The sequence below is a fragment of the Taudactylus pleione genome, unplaced genomic scaffold (assembly GCF_031769625.1).
Source record: "Taudactylus pleione unplaced genomic scaffold, aTauple2 ptg000046l, whole genome shotgun sequence".
Classification (NCBI taxonomy): domain Eukaryota; kingdom Metazoa; phylum Chordata; class Amphibia; order Anura; family Myobatrachidae; genus Taudactylus; species Taudactylus pleione.
The window spans coordinates 7,328,205-7,343,456 of record NW_028284448.1 but is presented as its reverse complement, the minus strand read 5'-3'; positions in this window follow the sequence as shown (position 1 = coordinate 7,343,456).

Below are 15,252 nucleotides of genomic sequence, written 5' to 3'. Positions count from 1 at the left end.
CTACAGAGTTTTTCTTAAGTAAAAGCTGAAAAACTGAAAAATTCTACCTGATATGCAGTAGGGTATGTTGATGTTCACAATTGTCAATATTCATAGGGGTCAATCCTATTAGGTGCAAATTGTGAAGTGCAAGTTGCTATTTTCTCTTCGAATTCACATAGTGAATAAATTTTGCAATGCAATTAGCAACTCGCACTGATCAGTCAGACTTAGGGCCTGATTCAGACCCACTCGCGAGCGGCTGTCCGCTCGCAAGTGGGTCGATGTTATGCACTGAGCATGCGCACGACGGAGGGAGCTCCGTCGTGCGCATGCGCCAGACGCGACGAGCGAAGGAAAGTCCTTCGCTCGTTGTGTCCGATCAAAGGGGGCGTGCTGTCAATGTTGATTGACAGCATGCCCCCTTTGGTGGGCGTGCCGGGGGCGTGCCTCCCTGACGGGGGCGTTCCCACGGGAACGCCTCCCGTCAGAAGCCGGCCCACTGACATCACTAGTGATGTCAGTGGGAGTGATTTTGGCTCTGATTGGTTGAAAACCTCAACCGCAGGCTCCGGCTCGCAAATTCGATGGTCGCGATGGTCTCGACTATCGCGGCCATCACAAAGCACGCTCGTATAGCCTGTGGGTGGTGACCCACAGCTATACGAGCGTCCAGGAGGACGCTCCATGAAAATGGAGCCCGGCCCTCATTCAGAGCGTGCGCTCTGCTCAGAGCGTACGGCTCTGAATGAGGGCCTTAATTCGCAACTTTCCACTCGCACCTCCCTAAGGGTGAGAGATGGAAAGGAAAATCTTTATTTTAAGGTTAAAATATCGGGATACTGTGCTGAACCCATTGGAAACCCTCCCCCTAATGACTAATTAGGCATTTGGAAGTTTCCAATTAGCTTAAATTGTCCAATAATTACATGTCATTTTTTGGGGTAAAAAAAAAATTCCTTAAATTACGCCAAAATCAACTTCTTCTTTAGTTTAGGCACCCCATATGTAATTACAATAATTTTTTAGTTGAAAAATAATTGTTTTTATAATTTTCTTTTAATTTTTCAAGGTGCATTTTTCATTACTTAGTTGAGATTAAACAAAAAAGTTAGTTTTTTATAATTTTCTTGCATTTAAAAAAAAAACACAAATCAGCCATTTGACACCATTTAAAAACCCACAGTACCTTCCTAATGCCCACAAACAGCCGTCTATACGGTCCTGCTAACAAAATTATCCATTTTGGGGGGTCCAGGATGGTCTCCCCACATTTTCCTGCATTTCTCACAAATCTCATTTGGCAGTCAATTCGCTCCCCTCCGCTGAGAGTAGTGCGAATAGGGATTTTTCTTTGGATTGGAGACTTCTCGGGAGCGCGCTTCACTGCGAAGTATGCGAGTTTCAAGAAACAAACTCGCTACTCGCAATTCGCACCGAATAGGATTGACCCCATTATGTCGACACAAGAATGTCGACAGTTATGATGTTGACATGGTTAAAATATCGACATCTAACATGTCAGATATCTGGAAAATAAAAAAAACTTTATGTAGAACTAAATTTAGAATGCATTTTGGTTTTAATTTTCACAGCTTTCCTTTAGCTTGTCAGTAGTTCAGTAGTCTAGCTGTACTCTGAGCTTTCTTTATATCACAGTCGTTACTTTTTGCCATAACATTAACCCCTTACTCACCATAGCAAATGCTGTCCACATGTCACATAGGCAGTTTGTTGAAGCACATATAAAGCACAGCTATATGCATCAAGGCAATTTGGATTTAGCTTATGAAAGGTGTAAAACAACTGAACAAATTTTTTTATTTTCAAGACTGGAAAACCAAATAATTTTGTTGCTTTAAATCACAGCGAAAAATTGAAGTTTTGCCTTTGCACTTTGATTAAAAATATAAATGTAAAGAATTGTTTTATACTGAATAGAGAAATAAACATTGGTACTGGATGCAGTGCTGGTTGCATTATTTGTAGGCATGTGCCATATAATAAGATCTGTAATCTCTTTTTAGAATCCCTATGATAAATGCATTTCCTGAAAAGCTCCGCTATGAAATTATGACCAGATGTTTTGGGAAGATATTATTCATCTGGAGTTATTCCAAGAAAGAGGAGTAAAATGGAAATAGCTTAAATTATGTTTTCTGAACATCAAATTCTATTGAAAAGCCATTTCTTTTATTGAAAAATTACACAAAGCCAATTATCATTTCAGCAAGTATCCAAGGCTTACATAAAATGATAATGAAACAATTCCTTTAAACAAGTTGGATGTAAAAACTTAATCCCATATAGGGATATATTTAACCCTACAGTTTTATTGCATCAATCTGAAGGCACAACCCACAAATACTCTGCGCTGTTGAAATAACCTCCTCTTAGAATATTAAATGCTCAGTCTCTGCTTTCGTGCATTGTTCTCCTCCCAGGGGAGCAGCTGGGGTGGGGGGGGGGGGAACGAGGCATGTGTCATGAGTGATGGAGGGAGGGGGCCACAAGTGGGTGAGCTGGAGTTGCAACTGCGATTCTGAGGAGTAGGGTGGGCAGACAGTCAATATTTGGCTATTCCCTCCCAAGGGTGGTGCGCTGCAGCAATAGGCTGCCCTGCCCCTTTCTCTGCAAGGCCCCTGTTCCTTACTGATAGCAGCCTTGGCGGGATCTGTCCTGTACTGTCTGACTGGCAGCTGCTTCCTATTTCTAAGGGATGGTCATTGGTGGGCTAACTATCAGTGGTCACCATCAATTGTGCCATTGGATGGCATGAAAGCATCGTCTGGGACCCATCTATGGTTTGCACCCATTGATGGGCATCCCTACTGTGGAAAATGGTGGTCGGCAGGCCTATTCCCACAAACAAGCTTAGTGATGAAGTATGGCTAAGCTCTGTTCACTGCGCTAAGGGTAAAAAAAATCACTGCCTCTAAACCCACCATGGCGGAGAACCATCGGATCTCTACCATTGATGGCAAAACAGTCGACCATTCGGTGAACACATCAATGTTCATCCCTACTGCTTCCTGAATGCTCTGTGGCTGAATCAGGAGTAACAAATGAGATATCCAATAAGTAAATTATGGTATGAGGGAGTAATAGTAAGAATAAAGGAGTAAAGGGTTAATGCTTTAATACGGTTAGTTAAGATTTAATTTTTTTTAATGAGACTAAGGGGGAGGTGATTGAAACCTTTAAGAGGTATAAAGTGGAGAAGTTGCCTATAGCAGCCTATCAGCTTTTAAAACTGGGTATACACTAGCCAATTTTTCAAACGATTTGTCGTTCCGATGGATCTGAATGACAAATCCTTCAAATCGTCCAGTGTGTATGCACTATGCGCGCTCCCCAGGGGCTGTCTGTTGCATCTTCAGATCTGCCGTACATGCTGCTAGATCTGAAGATGTGACTGAAGACCCCATGGATTTGGATGCTGCAGGGGAACGACATACCGTGTGGACATTCACCAAATCGCGTGGTGTGTATGGACCAAACAATATGTTGTTCCATCGCATTGGCTAGGTACACAGGTCGTCTAGTGTTTACCCAGCTTAACTGTCATTTTGTAGACTCTACTAGATAAATGGTAGCTAGAAGCTGATTAGTTGATTTTGGGCAACTTCTCCACTATATCTCTTTTGAAGGTTTGATACATCTCCCCTTGAGGAAGGTAATTAGGGGGTTTATGTACATGAATGAAATTATTTGATGATGTTGAGGGTAATTAATTTTGGGGATTATGAAAGAAAATATTGTAAAGGGGTTAATTATATTAATTACATTGAATGGGGTTGTAATGATGCTGAAGTAGTCTTTTTTTCAGGAGGGGTTTATTATTGATAAGGAAATGAGTTTGTAAGACAATTTAAAAATACTCTCTGTATTGTATGACGGTCACACACTTCTGTTATGGCAGTCACTGATGTTCCCCGCATTACATGGTGATCACTGATGCTCCCTGTATTATATGGTGGTCATACACCTCTGTATTGTACGACAGTCACTGATACTATGCATAATATGGTGGTCACTGATGCCCCCTGTATTATATATGTATATTAATAACAATTGGAGCATTCCCCCCCCCCCCCCCCGTAATATGCCTTTATTGGCATTTAGGTTTTACCCTTTAAATTTAACTATCAAAGTGTTTTATCTACCCTGGTGCAGAGTGGTTTATTTATATTTATGAATGTATGCTTGAATAGAATGGATGTACGGTAGTTCTCAACCTCAGCTGTCAGGTTTTCCCAATAGGTCATGTTTTGAGGATTCCTGGCTATGGAAGCAGGGGGGATAATTACTGACCCAGCAAATAGATTAACTTGTGCATGATTATAGACATTCACAAAACATGACCTGCTGGTGGTTCTTGAGGACCGGAGTTGAGAACCCCTGGTTTAGAACAAAGGAGCTCATTCAGACCCCCTCGATAGATGCGGTCGCTCGCAGGCAAAAAGGGGCCGGATACTTAAATTAAGTGCTCGCACTGCGCGAGCTACGTCAATGAGTGCTCACTAGTGTTTAAAGACGCCCCCTTTCCACTCGCAACACACGTAATCTCCGGGAATTGTAGGATTAATCGGTAACATTGAGAGCCATCGGAGCCGCTCGCAGCCCTTGAGGTTGCCTTTACCCGCCGCAAGCACTGCGATCAGTGCGGCCTGAAAAACATGCAGGTGACGTGTACAATGACGCTACTTTGCTAATTATGCACGCCCTTTAAACAGCGTTTTGGCGGCTGACATGCCTGCGTTCACAGCACCACTCCCCCGTTCACAAGCACCTTCCCCTGTTACCACCCACAAACAGCACTATCTGTCACTCAAAGCAGCGACCTGATAGTGGCTTACGAGCAACCAAAATCATATCGCAAAGACTGGCTTGTGCATGCGCACTGCAAATTATAGGCATGCGCAGAAGGGCGAAAATTGCTCAAAGCGAGCGAGCGCAACTTAGAGACCGGGTCTGAATCAGGTCCAAAGTGCCTTAGTTGTATGTCTAAATCAGGGGTGTCAAACTTGCGGCCTTCCAGCTGCAGTGGAACTACACATCCCAGCATGCACTGCAACAGTTTTGCTATTAGGGCATGCGAAAACTGTGGCAGAGCATGCTGGGATATGTAGTTCCACAGCAGCTGGAGGGCCTCAAGTTTGATACCCCTGGTCTAGATGGTCCACACATATAATTTCCAGATGCACGTCTGCTTGCTGCCCTCAGTAGATGTTCAGCTAGCTTTATTAGGAGGACTGTGCAAAGTGTAAATATCACATCAAACTAATGTTTCCTAAGCCTGGTACTTACTTCCCGCAAACAATCCAGGTTTTAAAGATATCCATGTTTATGCACAGATGGATAAATCAAAATGAGGTACTAATTAAGTCACCTATGCTTAAGCAGGGTTATCTTTAAAACCTGGACAGTTAAGGCGACCTGAGGCATTTACCAACTTTGGGAAATACTGTCATTCTATTCTCTGTCTATGTTGGCTGATGAAGTGTGCGCTGCTGCCGCCGGATCCCAGCACACTCCTCCCTGGGTTCTGCTCTCCATGAGCAACTGCTGGTGTCTCCCCCATTCCCAACATTTCTTGGCTGGCATCCTGCTCCTCTCTATGGGTGCACACACACTGCATTTTGTTTTTTATACTTATGGTCTTATGACCATAGATAGACCAGGGGTTCCCAACCACGGTTCTCAAGGCACACTAACAGTCCAGGTGTTGAGGATACCCATACTTGAGCATGGGTAACTTCATTAGTACCTCAGTTATTTTGATTTAACCATCTGTACTCAAGCATGTATATCACTAAAACCAGGACTGTTAGTGTGCCTTGAGGACCGAGGTTGGGAATCACTGCAATAGACATCAGAAATTGTGCCAAATTCAAATGAGCGAGCCTATTTGAGCCTCTCTCTGGGAACATTAAGGGGTAAATTTAGTAGGAATCGTGTCTGTCGGAGATGCCATTCACAGGTGTGTTTGCCCTGTTTTTCAAACATGGAAATTTACCAAAAGCAAAAATGGGTCACAAAACATGATGGTCTCTGCAAAACAAGGGTTTCCATAGACAGGAATACAACATGGGCATTTACCAAGAATTGTGTCTCCAGTGCTAACACGATCGTAAATGGAGCACACTTGGGACAAAATAAAAGTTAAGAATAGATCCCCTCCCAAGCAGCGTATTTGGCAGAAGCATGCACAGATCAGTGTGATTTGCTTAAGTTTGCTGGCACTTGGAGAGCCCCCTAGTACCCATAGTCCCCCTGTAAAAGAAATATTAAATATTAAAATTATGTCAGTACACACACGCCGGATGTTTTATTATTTTACAACACATTCACTTACTCACCTGCACTCACATTTACCCCCACTCACACTAAATACTTACCTACTCCCTAGCGCCGGTTGGTCCTCTTCTCCAATAGTATTCCTGAGAGGTGTGAAAATAAAAAAAAACAGTACCCTGAACCATGTGGACATAGAAGAGTTATATGTTTTCCTGAACGTGACTTCTTTGACTTTGAGCCATCAGCGGCCCCTACCATGGGAACAGGCTGCTGATTGGCTGTGAGTGGTCTGTCTCTTAGCCAAGTAACGACCAGCCTGCATTGTATTTTGGAGCTTGGTAAATCTGACAGCTTTGCAACCTTTGTAGAAACCTATGGGGGCTGCGGCTGCTATCAGAAATAGAGGGACCACAGCAGTTTTTGGTACGTGGTACATTAGGGGGATAATTGAAAATTTGCAGGTATCGGAACTGGCTGATTTCGGTGAATATCCCGCAAATACTATTAAAAAATAGGCCCCATAGAGACTATGAGGGAGATTTATCAAACCCCCTAAACTGGACAGATTGCCAATCAGCTTCTAGCTATTATTAGATATACTAGATAAATGGTAGTGATAAAGTGGAGAGTGATAATGTACCAACCAATCAGCTCCTGCCATTTGTCAAACACAGCCTGAAAACTGACAGTTATGAGCTGATTGGTTGGTACTTTATCTCTCTCCATTTTATCACTCTCCAAGCTTAGTACATCTGCCCCACAGAGAGACAGATCTGGGGGGAAGAGACCCCTATATATTGTCAACCGAGGGACAAAGAGAGGTAGAGTGTGAGAGAACTTCCTCTGAAGACTAATACCACATGTGAAGGGTTGAATGGCAGCTGAAAATACACTGTGGAAACAGTGGAGTAGTGTAAGATCTGCATTGTAAGAACTGTGCAGGAGGAGTGAAAAGATGTACATAGTTATGTACACACTGCAACCTAAGTCATGTGCTGGAGTTACAGAAATATAGAATTTGACGGCAGATAAGAACCACTTGGCCCATCTAGTATAGGAGTTAAATAAAATTCAAATATTTGAAATTAAGGGATGGTCTGGTATCCAATTTATTACAAAAATGAATTGTGCTGTACTGTAAAAAAACATGCCTGTGTAAAAAAAACTCCTATATAAACTACAATAAAGTGTTCCCTTATAGCCTGATTTTCCAATTTATTAATAACCTAAATCACCTAAATTCATGGTTGAATCTTCATATTTCTTCCAGTTTTTATGCCATAAAATATACATTCAGAAAACAATCTATAGTAGATACCTTAATCTGTGCCTTGTGACAGCCCATCATGAATGACAAGATGTGAGGCCTGTCTCTAATTAATCAGTATTGGGTGGCATTGCTCAGGATGTGAGAAAACAACTCTTATTGGTTAGTAGTAGTTAGACACCACATGAGAATATCCAAAATGAACTTCAATGATAAAATGTATCAATGTACGCCATTGTATCACTGCAGTTCAGTGTTTCTCAAACTCGGCCCTTGGGATGCTTAACATTTCATGTTTTCCAGGCCTTCTAGCAGGTGAGCAGGTGTGGTCATTCTTAACTGTCACATCGTAAAAGACTTGGTGCAACATAAACTGTTATGAATCCTGAACATTAGACGCAGGGTTGGGGTGAGGGGGCATGGCCACTGTCCTCAGGATGCACACAACTATGGTACCGATGCACCAGTGGGTGTGATTAAGGCATCAAGGGGGAAGGCAATCCTGGACCTCTACAAAGTTCTAGGCCCTGGTAATTTGTAACTCCCCCCTCAATGCCCCTGATCTTGAAGACCAAGGGCCCCATTTATTAACAAAGTATAACTTCTTCAGTGCTCGCTAAAGTGGTTATGCAAAACTTTTTGGATTTAACAAACAGTGGTAATCTAAGATTACTGCTGTTTGTCACAGCATCGTTCCCGCCATCTTTAGATGGCAAGAGCGATGTGGCCCCCATTGATGAGAATACAGACCCGTCGCTGCCTTCCAGGCACTGCCGGGTCCTCCTGTCATGCACATGCGCAGACGGACGTCACGCGTGCGCATTACACCAGCACCTGGCCCTGGCAGCATCAAGCTGCCAGCAGGTGATATGAGGACTTTGCCGATGAGGAGGACTTTGCAGGACCTCGCCGGAGGGGTAAGTTTTGGTAAATACCTGTGGCTTTTTCATTTGTACCACAGTGATTCTAAATGAAATGAAAAATACAGCTGGTGTTTACCTTCATTAATAAATGGGGCCCCAATTTTGTGGGACACTGCTGTAATTCAGTGCAGTTATAACAAGCAGGTAGTGGTCGGTATCAGCCAGCCATTTGCTATTGGGCCCGTATTGCAGCCAAACGTTCTTTGTGATATACAATATTCAGTTACACTAAATGAGCCTTAATGTGTGTAATACTACAGGGGCAAACACAGGATTTTTATGGGGGGGGTTCCATATATGCACACACACAAACATATATATATATAGAGAGAGAGAGAGAGAGAGAGAACACGTGTACTGTATGTCACACATACAACACGTACACACACACCCACACTAACCATGCAGCAGATGCAGCAGGTTGTAGGTGGGTGCAGTACCGGGCACCATGTTATTAGGCCCCTCCCCTTCACAGTATATTGTAGCGATTCACAGGTCTATTGGGGAGGGGGGTCGGCGACAAAATTATGTGATCTTAATGGAATTGCTTTATATTGGCTCCCTGCCCGTCAGCCAGCGAATTGCAGCAAGGGGGCAGGACCTAACAAAATGGTACCTGCTTTCGCAGTCATTGTGAAAAAATAAATTGTCAGGGGGAATTTCTGGGCACTCAGAAACACCCCCTGTGTGTGCCACTGTACTATACCAACTAACTCTCTTTGTGTTTTAGAATAAATACATTTTCACATTTGTATCATTTTGATTTTACCATAAGCAGAGCCGTAACTAGGGTGGTGCGACCTGTGCCATGATACAGGACACCACAGGGCAGGGGGCGCTGTTTGGGCCTGTCAATTCTCCTGTTTATTATCATTCTCACTTGTAGCTTCCTCTTCTTTTATCCCCAGCATATCCTGGCCTCCCCTATCTCTTCCGTGGCCCTTCCCCATGAGGTCATGGCCCTTTTTCAAGTGCATTATCTTATGTCCCTAATTGAAAAATGTGTGTGGAGGAGGGGGGGGGGGGTGAGCCAATGCTCTCTCTGGCACAGGGCACCAAAAAGTCTAGTTACGGCTCTGACCTTAAGTATCCCTTCAATCTGCCTGAGGTCCACAAAGTACAGGAATGTGTTGTCTATATGCCACATTTTATAATTTAGGATCTGATCCAGAGGTGCACACAGTCTCAGTGTTGGAAGCAGTGGAGTGGGGTTTGAGACCACAGTCACCCAGAGGATTGTTCCCCAGAATTAGTGACAGGTAGGCAGCATTTGGGGGAGGTAATGGGAAAGCTACAAAAATGCAGGCATGTTGGGATAATTTCCTGGGCGTACCCAACTGAACTTCAGCGAATTTATATGCAGCTGCAGAGGCCCCATCGTCTTAGGTGAGATGAATATTCTGAGACACCAAACTTGCAAACAATGTTTTGTCTTTTGTACATTAGCGGCAAATGTGAGGCACCGGAGGTGGGCGTCTCTGTACACAAGACATGTGCCAAGTCATTAGTGTATTTTCACAGCAACACATAGTGACACATAGCAGTTACACATAGCACAGGTAATTCCTAAGCGCTAATCATGTTCATTTTCATTGTTCCTGTTCTCCCTTGATGTGTTTGTGTCTGTCATCCTTAAAAGTAATGGACAACCTCATATTCCTTATGATTTAATATTAATATAAAATGCTACATTTAGGATGTTATTGTTTCATTTTCATCTTCTTTCACTGGATGATAGCATGTGTGTACAGCTGGATTCGTTTCTTTGAATCTGCGTGCATGGAGCAAAATTACATTTGAATTACGAATAAAACCATGTACACGTTTGATTATTGCCACCCTCTACATGCAGTCACTGATCAACAAGCATGACTGATGTAATTGAGTAGTACCCCGTCGTTGGAAGTGTGGGCACAGATTAATTAGGTATAGATGGTACTTTGCAGTAGAGATGGCAGCTCCAGTGAACCTTTTTTCTTCTGGCAGGCAACGACTCCACCGGCTTTCCCTTCTCAGACGATAGCAGACAGGCTAGGCCCATACACAGTAAAATTATTTAATGTGACAACCTTGATAAGTAGAAAGAGGGAGATACAGTCAAAATGCAGACGGCTGGGAAGCCGTGTGACTACTACAGTCTAAATAGAGACGTGGGACTAAAGACAGGCATCGAAATCCCGACACCAGTCTATATCTGATGCCGGAATCTAGACAGACGGCTTCTCGAACTAAGGTAAGCCGGGCAGTGTTAGCGCTTAGCCGCGGGTGGGGGGAGGGTTAGGTTTAGGGACCCCTGGGGGGACTGGAAGGACAAGTATCTTTAGTGCTCTAGCAGTTATATAAATCTCGGTCCTTTTTTATCTATCTATCTATCTATCTATCTATCTATCTATCTATCTATCTATCTATCTATCTATCTATCTATATGAATAGAAGATGTGTTTAAGATTTACAGTGGGATGTCTCCCTTCTTGGCTCAGTAACATTTCAGCCTCCACAGATTCTCTGTGCTCCCCAGCACTCCACATAGCAGGTACTCAGTGGCCCTGTCTCCCAGCACCACTTCAGCAATGTCACTTGCCAAGTCTCCTCTGTCAGACCTGCGGAACCTCACCCCTGCTTTCCAGCTCAAATCTACGGCATCTCTCCAATCACACAGCTCATGTCCAGATAACAAGTGTTTCTTTCACTTGTCTGAAGGCCCTCCTTGCACTCCACAATGCTACCAAGTGTCAGCCTCCGACATTGCAGAATCCATAGGCTTCAATAGGAAGCCTGGGTTATCACAATTGTATGTGTTCTGCACTGTCAATAAAACTGTGCAACATTTTATAAACAATACTTTAAACTATACAAATGTTACACAAACATGAAAAACACATGAAGTTACCCTCAACAAAGTATGAGGATTGCACAACTTGAAAATAACCCACACACACACACATAAACAAATATGCAGTATTGTACATAATTTGTGTACTGTTTTTCTCTACTTAGGTTTTATAAATATTGCCCATGAGTTCAGCCATTCGCTATCATTAATAGAAGGAGCAACAGGAGGAAGACAGTCAGCCAGGGGCGTATTTATAATGGGTGCAGTGTGTTCGGGGAACGCGGGCCCCTGGGTCCAGGTGGGGCCGCCCCGCACACCCTGCACCCATATTATACTTACATCTCTGAAGTCCCACATCAGCGCCGGTGTCTGCGCTATAAAAATTGGCTGGAAAATGGCCACCGCAGCCATTTTCCCGTTGTTTGTGCATGCGCAGTACAGGGAAAATGGCCATTGTGGCCATTTTCCCGGTGACCTGCGCATGCGCTATAGACTCTGGGCACACTCTGGTGACCAGAGTCTATAAGTGCGGCGCTGGCCGTGCACCGCTCAGTGAGCTGCCGGCTGCCGGACAGAGAGGAGGGGGCCCGTGACAGAGACTGCACATGACCTCCCCCTCTTCTCTAGAAACGCCCCTGCAGCCAGCCTTAGTAAATCTGTTAATCAGAGATATATGAATATGGAGCATAAACTATGGGTTTTTTTTTTTTTTAATTCACCCTAAATATACTCATTTGCTTAACCGTATAACTTTGTAAGATGATAATACATGGTGTTGTACTTAATATATTCATATTTCCTCTTGTCTGCCTATTATTTTTAGGCAAAGACATTTTCCCTACAGACATTTTCCATGTGAATGCAGTGATGTGAATGAAGATAATTCCAGAGACAGTTTTATGACCCAGCTACCAGTATGGGGGAGTGCTGGGGTCATCATCCTGGCCAGTGACAAGTATATTGCTATATACACAACTGAATTCCCCCAGATTTCATGGAAGTATAACCTGTGTCCACACTCCTCCCACCTGTCCCTTGCTAGACAGCTAACTTTCCTTGGCTTTTGCTAAAGGTCGGTGCTGACAAATCTATCTATTTGGGGCAAATTGTCAGTGAGAAACTTCCGCTCGAACTATTTCGGACAAAACTGGCTGTTTGAAAGGGTAAATCCCATTGCATGAAGGTCTGAACAATGGCCAAATGTGTTGATGTGCTGCTGGTGGTTTGGACGGGACAAAGAGCGGATTAATTGGGGCCTTGGCTGGCTGATTCGAGATGGCTCCACTCAGCCAGCACTGCGGGGTGCCCCATTGACTGGTACCACAGCCCCACTTTTCACAAACTCTAAACAAAAGTCAATTTCTCTCTTTTTTTTTGGAGAGTGAGCGAGGGAGAGGAAAAGAGGGAGAGGGAGCCCATGTTTGAGCTGTGCAAGGTGACTTGATGGATTATAAGACCCTATTGTCTGCTCTCTATGCCTGCTATAAAGTTAGTTACTTTCTATACACATAGAAAGAGAAGTGAAAGATAAAACATTGTCTACTGTCACAGATAAGACAGAAGAACTGATGCCAAAAAGTCATGATTCTGTGGATTCCCATTACTCATACATTGTACAATTTAACATAATCAATTTGGGGTTGTGGTAAAAGGAAAACAGCCATTATGAACAGTATGACAAGCTCATTTTTGTATAAATATAACAAATTTGATCACTGAAAAGAACCTACAGGTCCATCTGACCTGCCCTTTTCTATATAAAATGCAGGACATTTAAACTTGACTTCACATTACAAATTGCAACATTTTAATATTTAAACTCACATTTATAGTGAATAAATATATTCTGTCATCTAACACTAAACACACATATACTGAGAGATCAGTTGATGCCAGGGTATGTACTGTAGGAGTACGAGCTGTTCTGAATCCTGAATCACTTGTATAGAGCACAGTGTCTCACAATAGAATTCAAAAGTCACAAGGAATCGTGTTAAAAACGGGTCATTTGTAGTTAATAATTAGGCAGGGATTCCCTGGGAAAGCAAACAAAGCAAAGTAGTATAATGTGTTTCTCCCTGGGATAATTAATATAATACAGGCACATTCAAATTACTTCGACAACAGCAGAATTATAACGTCACTTAACTGTGTATTTATCAATTTACTAATTTATCTTTATCCATAACAGTTATAGATTAAAGCGTAAAACCCTTTTTAAATAACAGATTTACACTCATGATAAGTAATGGTCCATTTTATCTTTAATGAAAGAACACTATGGGGGAGATGTACTAGGCCTTCAAAAGAGATGAAGTGGAGAGTGATAAAGTGCCAACCAATAAGCTCCTAAAAGTTACTTTACAGGCTGTGTTTGAAAAATGACAGTTAGGAGCTGATTGGTTGATACTTTATCACTCTCCACTCCACACTGACAGATATATTGGCCGATCATTTGATCGGCCAATATATCTGGTGCCCGTCGGCTAGTGTGTTCCAGCGATATGTCTGTGAACGACGTTGTTCACAGACATATCGCATTTTGTATTTGTGGAAAATCCATAAAATTTATTTTTCTTTCCCCAATACGTTGTCCATCCCTAGATCTAATTTTACTTAGTTTAGAAAATTATTCGAATTGAAACCATATTACTGTCTGTTTCTATTTTTACTTATATAATTGTAACCTGTTTATTAATTTAAAAAACAAATAAAGATTTATTAAGACAAATAACACTTAGGGGCACATTTATCAAAATGCCCTTGTTCATGACAGTGAGTTTCATTTTTTATTTAATTGATACTGATTGCAATTTAAATAAATAAATAACCACTTAAATTTTCACAAAGATGTTTGGAAGGAGCAATGCTAACGATACTATCTCTTTGCCGTTCTCTCCAATTGTTAAAATTTGTTTAATGAAAATAAATAATTTTACAAACCAGGCAGCAGTGATCATGTCAACATTTATCATGTATAAACAAATGATATGTCAACATGATGAAACTGTCGACAAACCTTCCCTGGTGGTCTAGTCATGTCTTACCTTCTAGTGGCAGAGGTGGCTCTAGCATCTACTTCCGGGTCCAAGTCATCACGTGCGGATCAGTTCCAGTAGCGACATCTCAGCAGTGTTGTTCCAGTGAGTATTCTTTCCCCTATCCCTAATCCTACCTCTAGTGCCCTACAATAAAGAGAATCCTTGTGAAGCAATACTCACTTCGGGAAAAGAGAACGCTGTTCAACCAGTAGGAATCAAATGAAAACATAATTTATTAAAATACAGAAAACTAATTAAAAATTATATAAAATATATAACACAGCTGTAAAAAGCATACTAAATTACAACATTGCAGCTGGATTGATTTAGCCAAGCGCGTTAATAATAAGATGAGTACCCCATCAATATGGGCATTTCATTAGGCGTGATGACAGGAGGACGTATAGCAATACAGTCTTACGCATTTTTGCATACTAATAATTCTGGAAAAAGCATGATTAAGATTTTGGAGGGGCTGTGAACCGCTGAACGGGTGGGGAAGTACTGTACATTTCTTGGTGCCCTCTTCATACAAACAAAAGTAACACATGTATTTTAGACAGTTTCAGTCTACTCTCATCCTTATATATGGCCAGGTTCCCCATCCCTGGTGTAGAGGATACATGGACCTTGCTGTGCTCTAGGCAGACAATCAAGGGACACTGTTACAAATCCATCATTTTGGGGTATACCAGGATCACGCTTTGTAAATATACGGGCACTGATATGGGTGTGGGGCAGGTACAGATTATCTGGTCACCCGGGGAGGAAGTGTAACACTCCCCCATGTGCACATTATGCCAAGAGAGGCAAGGGCATTTTCTTGAAAGCTACAATTTCTCAGCGATCGCAATTGCAAAAATATGCTAATTACTTAATTACCGTCCAGTGCTTACAGACGCCCAGTGA